Source organism: Accipiter gentilis, unplaced genomic scaffold (genome assembly GCF_929443795.1).
Source record: "Accipiter gentilis unplaced genomic scaffold, bAccGen1.1, whole genome shotgun sequence".
Classification (NCBI taxonomy): domain Eukaryota; kingdom Metazoa; phylum Chordata; class Aves; order Accipitriformes; family Accipitridae; genus Astur; species Astur gentilis.
The window spans coordinates 652117-659919 of record NW_026061062.1 but is presented as its reverse complement, the minus strand read 5'-3'; the positions used below and the strand labels follow the sequence as shown (position 1 = coordinate 659919).

The 7803-nt window shown below is 59.5% G+C and overlaps 1 long non-coding RNA gene across 2 annotated transcripts; it reads left to right on the top strand.

Annotated features, from left to right (window-relative positions):
- The first annotated feature begins 1166 nt into the window (after positions 1-1166).
- On the top strand, positions 1167-2471 carry LOC126037362 (uncharacterized). 2 transcript variants are annotated; one of them, XR_007505638.1, is made up of 6 exons: positions 1167-1301; positions 1490-1552; positions 1688-1778; positions 1877-1956; positions 2076-2149; positions 2247-2471. It is a non-coding gene; the product is annotated as an uncharacterized LOC126037362 (long non-coding RNA). The 2 variants fall into 2 exon arrangements; XR_007505637.1 differs by having other exon boundaries at positions 1490-1778.
- The last annotated feature ends 5332 nt before the right edge of the window (positions 2472-7803 follow it).

The window sequence follows — 7803 nt, the reverse complement described above, 5'->3', positions numbered from 1 at the left end:
GCCCTCCCCAGGGAACTGTGTGGCCAGACAGGCTGGCTGGTGGGTCCCTGATGGCCAGTGGGTTCCTGACATGCTGTGTCCCCCCAGGACTCCTTGGACGGGATGTGGATGAGCACAAGAACGAGCACAAGTACATCAGAGAGAGTGAGTGAGGGCAGCGGGGAGGAGGAAGGACCTTGGCATGGAGCTCCCCCCCCAGCCTGGGCAAGGGGGGCTCTGCTCCCAGCACATCTGTGGGAAGAGGGGTGTTTCGGGAGGGGCGTATTCCTAACCAGCAGCTTCCAGCTGAGCCATCTGCCCCCTGGTTCCCTCCTGGCCCTGGGAATCATGAGGTGCAATGTGCCCTGCCTGGAAGGGATATGGGGCTGTCACCTCACCTCTGCTGCTTTGTCCCCACAGTCCTTCAAGGCCCAAGCAAAGACACTAGCCCCTTGGTCTCCTCCCTGGCAACTCAGACACTCCTCATCCTGGGACGAGGAAGGCTGAAGTCGAGGTTTAACCTACCACGGCTGAGTTTACAGATGACGAGGGCACGGATGAGGTCACACTCAGTCCCCAGCGAGGACTCTGCTCAGGCAGAGACAACGCTGGAGCCCCAGCCCTAGTATGCCCTGCAGGCTGGGGTATCTCCTCTTCCTGAGGAAAGGAAAGGAACAGGAAAGGAGACACCTCAGCTGGAGGAGGACGCGGCAGCCTCCGGAGAGTGGCAGGACAGCCACTCTTTCCAGTGGTCTAGGACAACGCCTGTCCACGCGCTTCATCTTTGCCACAAAGCACCAGCTGCTCTGCTGGGCTGTTGAAACAGAGGGAAGGAGAAGGCCACGCCAAAGCTGAAGCCAAAGTTGAAACTGAAGCCTTCCCTCCCCTCTGCGGGGCCACGCCGGGGCGAATCCCTTTTTCTGCCTCCCACCGTCCAAGGATCCTGTGCTGCTTTGGGCTGACGTGGCCGAGCTCGGGAGCTACAAAGCCACCAATGCTCTGACTCCAGCAGCATCCTCCCCTCCACGTCCCCAGCAGGAAGGGCAGCTCTGCCTCCTGCCCGCACCGCAAGCTGCGCAGCCACTCCTGCCTGGGGATGTCAGAAGTCACAAGAGCCAGCAGGCCCGGGGGAGTTGTGGTAGCAGAGGGCCCTGCTTGCCACAGCACTTTGCCATCTCCTTCTCCAGGTTCGGGCACCAGGATGTCATCACGGGGCTGGACAGCCTGAGCCGGGAGTGCTGTGTGACGGCAGGGGGCCGGGACGGTACCGTGCGGCTCTGGAAGATCCCGGAGGAGTCGCAGCTTGTGTTTTACGGGCACCAGTAGGTCTGGGGCGGGAGAGGGGGCTGCAGGCAGGGGGGTCAGGCTGGGGCAGCGGTGTGCAGGTGCCAAGCATCACTAGGAGCCTGCCGGCACTGTGGGGATGCTGATGCCCCGGTGAGCCCTTGTCTCCTAAATAGGATCCCAAAGCATGCTCATAACTGATGGCAGTTGCCCCTTCTCTTCACAGGGGCTCCATCGATTGTATCCAGCTCATCAGTGAGGAGCACATGGTGTCAGGCGCCGATGACGGGTGAGCACAGGGCCGGGGTGGTGCCTGGGGTGCGCAGGCGGTGCCCCCCTCGGCCCCCTCGCCCCTTCCCTCCCTGGCAGGTCCCTAGCCCTGTGGGGGCTAACGAAAAAGAAGCCGCTGGCACTGGCCCGGCAGGCACATGGCATGCAGGATGCCTAGGGCCTGCAGCAGCCATACTGGATCTCAGCAGTGGCCGCCCTGCGCAACAGGGACCTCCTGGCTACAGGTGTGTGGCAGCTGCTTTGGAGTGGGGGTGTGGAGAGGGGGGCGTCCTGCTCCCTTACCTGGGTGGGAGTGCATGGCAGTCTTCTCTCTCTGCCCCAGGCTCCCACAGCGCCAGCGTGAAGCTCTGGAAGTGCGGTGAGGGATTTCGGAAGCTGGAGCCCCTCTGGGACATCCCGTTGGTATGGATGGGGAGGTGGGGGATTGGAGCTGGGCTTGGGGCATCTCTGGGCAGGGGCTCCCCTCCCTGGGCGGCAGGAGGAGGCTGCCAGAGCCCCTCACCCTGCCCTGTCCCCTCCAGGTGGGTTTTGTTAACAGCCTCAAGTTCTCTGCAGCCGGTGACTTCCTGGTGGCTGGCCTTGGACAGGAGCACCGGTACTGTCCCCCCTCCCTGGTGCTGCCCAGGGGCACAGCCCCCCCCTGCTCCTCCAAGGGCTCGGCGGAGGGTAGCCCCCATCTCTCTCATCTGCAGGCTTGGCCGGTGGTGGAGAGTCAAAGAGGCCAAGAACAGCGTCTGCATCGTCCCTCTGAAGCGGAGGGCTGCAGCCCCCAGTCCCGAAGCCCCTGACAGCCCTGAAGCCCCCGACAGCTCCTAGCCCCTGGCCCCAGAGGCGCTGGAGCCAGGTCACCAAACCCCTGTCCCTGGAGCTGCGCCCCGAGTCCTTTGTGCAACCATCTTCCTGGAGCCGGCAGGACGTGAGCAGGGGGTGTCGCATGGCCCCCTGATCCTGCTGGCCCCCCTATCATGATGTGGCTCTGCCCTCTGTGAGGGTCTGCCCCTTTCCCTCAGGTTCAGCCTGACCTGAGCTCTGGAAGAGTCTTATTTAAAAAAAAACACAAACCAAACCCACTTTATTTACATAAATTACAAAATAAAATAATCACACTTTTGCTCACACTAAAAATCTACTCTTAAAAACGCGGTTGGGCTCAGCACAGCAAGGAGCCACAGCAAGGTCGTTGCTAGCAGAGCCTTGTGCTCTTAACACAGCGTTCCATTTTTATAGCTCTCATTTTTATAGCTTAAACCATGATAGAGACAGAGTCACAGCAGCACAGAATGGATGCTGAAAGAGACCTCTAGAGATCATCCAGCCCACCTCGGCTGCTCGAGCAGGGCCAGCTGCAGCAGGCTGTGAGTCTGCTTCTCGAAGGTTCTATTGGCTGCGTTGCTCCCAGGTTGTGGAGCTTGCATGGGAAATGGGCAATGAAGAGGGATGAAGTTTCCAGGCACTTTCTGGCTGGTGCAGTGATTTGTTTTTTTTTTTTCCTTCGGATTTTTTCTCCCCCCTTCCTGGTCTTGCGGCTGCCCAACGTGCAGCCAGAGAAGGGGAGGAGGGCCCCTGCCTGGCCTGCAGCTCCCTCCCTCGCCATTCTTAGGGTGATTTGGGGTTATTTTGCTGTGTCAGTGAGGCAAAGCTGGGCTCTTGGGGGCTGAGGTCAGTGGGACCCGAGGAAGGCCATGATGGTCTTGAGGCTTTGAAGGGCTGTGCACCGAGCCCTGTCCCCGCTGGAGGGGACGCTGGTGGTGTTCAAGACGAAGGCCTTGCAGCCCTTGTTGTCGTGTGTGCCCGTGTCCCCCCCGGCCCCCAAGGTCTGTCGTTGTGGCAGGGGCTCTGTGCTGCTTTCTGCGTGGGGCCGTGTCCGTGAGTCCTGCAGGGACCTGTCTGTCCTGGCTTCCCCACCAAAGGGCTGCTGCCCCTGGGGAAGGGGAGAGGGGAGTCGTCCGCGTCCTGCCCCACCGTTGCCTGCCCCGCTGGTGGTGACTGGGCCCTGGGGGTGGCTGGGTTCCCCTCGGGGCTTGCTGGCTCGGATTTGGGGCTCAGTGGGGCTTTTGCACCTCTTGGGGGCTGTTTCTTGGTGCCCCCTGCTCTCCCTCCCCCTCCCACATAGGCACCAAGTGGTTCTGGAGAAACAGCTTTTCATTGAAAAGACAAGAGAAAAGGTCCCATCAAAGCTGGTCTGACCCCTCCCTAGGCCCCCCCGCCCACGCCCCCTGCCATATACCCCACCCGTCCTCTCCCACCCCCCCCACTCCCCCCATCTCCATCCCTCTCACCCCCGTCTAATCCCCCCCACACACACACCCTCACGTTGGCTGCCAGAGCCCTGCGCTTGCTGGGTGCCATTGGCAAGGAGCTCTGCGCCTGCCTCTTCCTCCGCTTGCCGGCTGTGGCAGGTGGGGACGGTGGCAGGTCCATCCCCGCATCCTGCCACGGCTCCTGGGGCTCCATCCCACCGTCGTTGACTATTTTGAGGCTCAGCGTGGCGTCGCTGAGCTCGGGGATGCAGTAGTCGGGGGTGAGCATCTCCTCAGGCAGCGAGAGCGAGCTGAAGTCGCAGTCGGGGGTGTCTGTGCTGGTGCCACCAGCGTCCTCGGGCACGGAGCTCCTGCTGGGAGCATCCTGGCTGACCCCCACTCCATCCAGGGAGCAACCGAACAGCCTTAGGGCCTCTTCCAGGACCATCTCCTCGGACACTGCAAGGTTGCCTGCAGTTTCCCCAAGGGCTTCGTTGTTGGTGGCAGCGCAGGGGCTGGTGTGGACATCGCCGCCCGGGGCTGCCCCCACAGGGGTGGCCGTGCTGGGGATGTTGATCTGTGCCAGCTGCCCCTCGCTGTGCTGGTAGCCAGGGATGGACACTGGCAGCTCCAGAGTGTCTGGGGCCACCCCACTCCTCTGATTTTTGTAGGGTGTGAGGTATCATGGTTGGCCCTGGGGGGCCCCGCAGCCCCCGGCACCCCACAGGGCAGCACCCGGCAGAGAAGTGGCGCCTTGGCCAAGCATGGGGGTAGCCGGTGGAGGCAGGTCGGTGGTTGTCCACTGGATGCGGAAGACCCGGGGGTCGAAGAGGCAGCCACATGGAGCCCTCTGCAGACCTGTGTGGGTGAGGGGGAGCCGTGCTGGGCCGGGGGGACTGTCCAGGGGCACCCGCCGAGCCGGCACCGATGGCTGACATCCCCCAGCTCTGGGCCAGGGGCGTGGGGAGCTTGTGGCCGTGGCGATCCCCACGGGGTGAGCCGCTGTGCCGGTGGGACGGGGTTGCAAATCGGGGAGGAGACTCGCATCTAGGAGGTGAAAGGGGAGAGGTGGCCCCAAATATTTGGGGAATTCTCTGCAGATGGGCTGCAAGATTCTCTGCGGGTGCAAATGCTCTTGGCTTTCAACAGTATTTTTCCGGTGGGAGAAGAAGAACAAGTTGATTCAGCCGAGCCAAGCGGGGACCAAGCTGCAGCCACAGCCTCCTTGCGCCAGATGGCAAATGCGTTTGTGACCGTTGCCCGCGCTTCTGTTCACTGCGTTGACCGGAGCGAGGCAGAAATAGGAAAAAGGACCTCGAGGGCGCGAAGGAAGGTCACGCGGTGTCGCTCGGTGGCACGCTTTCCCCCAGCCCTCGCTCCAGTAGTGCTGTCAGGTCTTTCAGTCTCCTGCTGGGAAAAGCAGCAGCTCTGGATCCCCCTGGGAGGGGGCAGCCCTTTCCCTGGGTGCGTGACACCCCGGAGGAGACGGTACCCGCCGCCGCGTGCTCCCAGAAAAGGACTGGATTCTCCCCAACGTCCGGTGTCGGGGCGCTGGGGCTGTTTGCGCTCTACGGGATCCCAGGGATGGGGTTAGTACATCCCCTCCTCATGCTTGGAGGATTCGGCGCTAGCAAGGACACCCCAAGGGTACCAAGGACACAGGCCTCTCGCTCCCGCTGTGTGAACAGTGTGTGGCCTGGGGGAGTCGGGACAACTGCCGTGAACCGGAGGCCAAAGATCTCTCCTGGCCTGTATCCTGGTAATCAAAGAGATTGCGCTCTGTTCGTGAGGCACCTCTGGCTGCAAGATTGTGCAAGGCCATGTGCTGCGTAACTTGTGGCAGGGACCGATGCTGGGGGCATGAAGGCAAGCGCGCTTCTAAAAGCATAAAACTCCGTTTCATTTCAGAGCGCAGCTGAGCCACCCCGCTCCTCAAGACTCTGCCATCTGCACCGCTGTGGCTGGGACCGGGCAGTGCTGCACATCCCAAAGGCCACCAAGTCACACCCGTGTCCCTGCTTTGCCGGGAGCTTCTGCGATGCGAGCGATGTTCTGGGGGCTGATCTCTTGGACTGCAGCTACCCCGTCCCTGACCGGCAGCTGGCCAGGAGGGTTGTGTCCAGGGTGGAATTCCACCTCTCTGACGAGAACCTGGCCAAGGATGCTTTCATCCTGAAACATGTCCAGAAGAACAAGATGGGCTTCGTCAGCATCAAACGGCTGACGTCCTTGAAGAAGGTAGGCAGAGCGTTGCGTTGGCCAGCCGAGGTGGGAAGTGGCCTCCACGTGGAAGACGCCTGGGTGTCTGGGTGTGCTCTGGCTGTCTGCCATGGCCAAAACACTGCTGTGTTATCAACAGCTTTCTAGCTACCAGTACAGAGCACAGCACTACGAGGGCTGCTGTGGGGTAAAGGAACTCTAACTCAGCCAGATCCAATACAGAAGGAAAGTGGAGAAACAACAGAGGGAGCAGCCCAGGGACACAGAGCCCCAGGTCTCATCTGGCCGCTCCTGTGACCATACGGTATATGCAAAATCAAATACCTGAAGTGCTCCCTTAGATGCAGTTTACAGCCAGGGGACAAGAAGGTGGCAGTTCTGCATTTTGCAGCTCCCAGGCTGATGGCAGAGCCAAAGCAAAAAAAACAAACGCAAACCCAAACCAACCAAGAGAGGTAAAACTGGAGCGCAGGGAGCAAATTCTTTTCTTTCACCTTAGGCCAACTGCTCGGACGCTCTCTATGCTGCCCTGCCACAGAGGGCATCCCTCTCGTACCAGTAAGAGACATAAGAGTGAATTAAAGCCAGGACCCCAAACCACACCAAAAACCTGGTCGTGATGAAGAAGAAAGTGGAGAATGCATCAAATATAACAGAAAATTATTTTGGACATTCCCAGTTTACATTTGAAAAAAAGAGGAAAAAGAAGAGGAGGAATTAGGTATTAAAAGAAGAGCACTGAATGATAAAGCCATAGCAGTCCCTCTACCACTACAAACTCACACCCCCCCACACGCATGTACGCACACAGACTTAACACCACCAAACTCCCCGTGACTGTGACGTTCACCTCAGCTTGCTGGTCTAGAGATACTGAATGCCTGAAGCACACCAAGGATAACTGAAAACATCTGCATGGCTTTAATAGGAATCCTCCAACTGAAACAAAGCACTTTCTCCCTCTGTCTGCGTTGGCACATCCCCGAGTCACGCTCTCACTCCTCTCCTTCAAAGTCAAGATTCCTAAACGTGAAAAGCGGGAGTGGGGAAAGGCGAAGGGAAGAGAAAAAGAGGGAGAGCATCATCAGTGGAAGACCTGCCAGCTGCTGCTGATTCAGCCCTGTTCGGGGGAACACCCCAGCAGAGAGGAGCTGGTTTGCATGCCACAGTCCTCACTGCCTGTTCCCAGGGACAGGCCGTTTGCTCAGCCTTGCCGGCCAAAGCGTGGGAAAAGCGTAGGCATGCGCCGTCGCTTGCAGAGGAGCATGGTCACATGCAATCCTTTACCTTTTTCCTCCCTGGATTCAAAGTGTTTCTGTCTTCAAAGTGAGAGCCTTCCATACGGTCATTTGTGACATTTCATCCAGGATAACAATCTCAGAAGGATCAGTCCTGCAATAAATATTTTACATAGCAATCCGTGATTATGGGAACTGATGCCAAGGGCATTAGCATCAGCAAGAGGAACAGCGGAGCCCCAAGGATCAAAGCTCCGCATAAGCGTGGGAGGTTTTGCTGGATGAGGAGTTTTGGGAGGCAAGCCGGGGAGCTGCAGAGCAACAGCTCTGTGCAAAGGCTCTTGCTGGGGCTTAGCCCCGGTCCGGGTTCCTAAGCCACTGCTGGTACAGATCACGCCTGCAACTCCTCATGTGTTAAGTATGAGGATCTCCAGCTACCGTAAAGGCACTGATGAGGCAAGGTTTGGGGGTCAAACGTGAGTGCTGCAGCCACTCTGCTTGCGGTCAGAGCCCTGCAATCGCCTCCTGCAGCCCTGCCCCTGCCCAGCTCC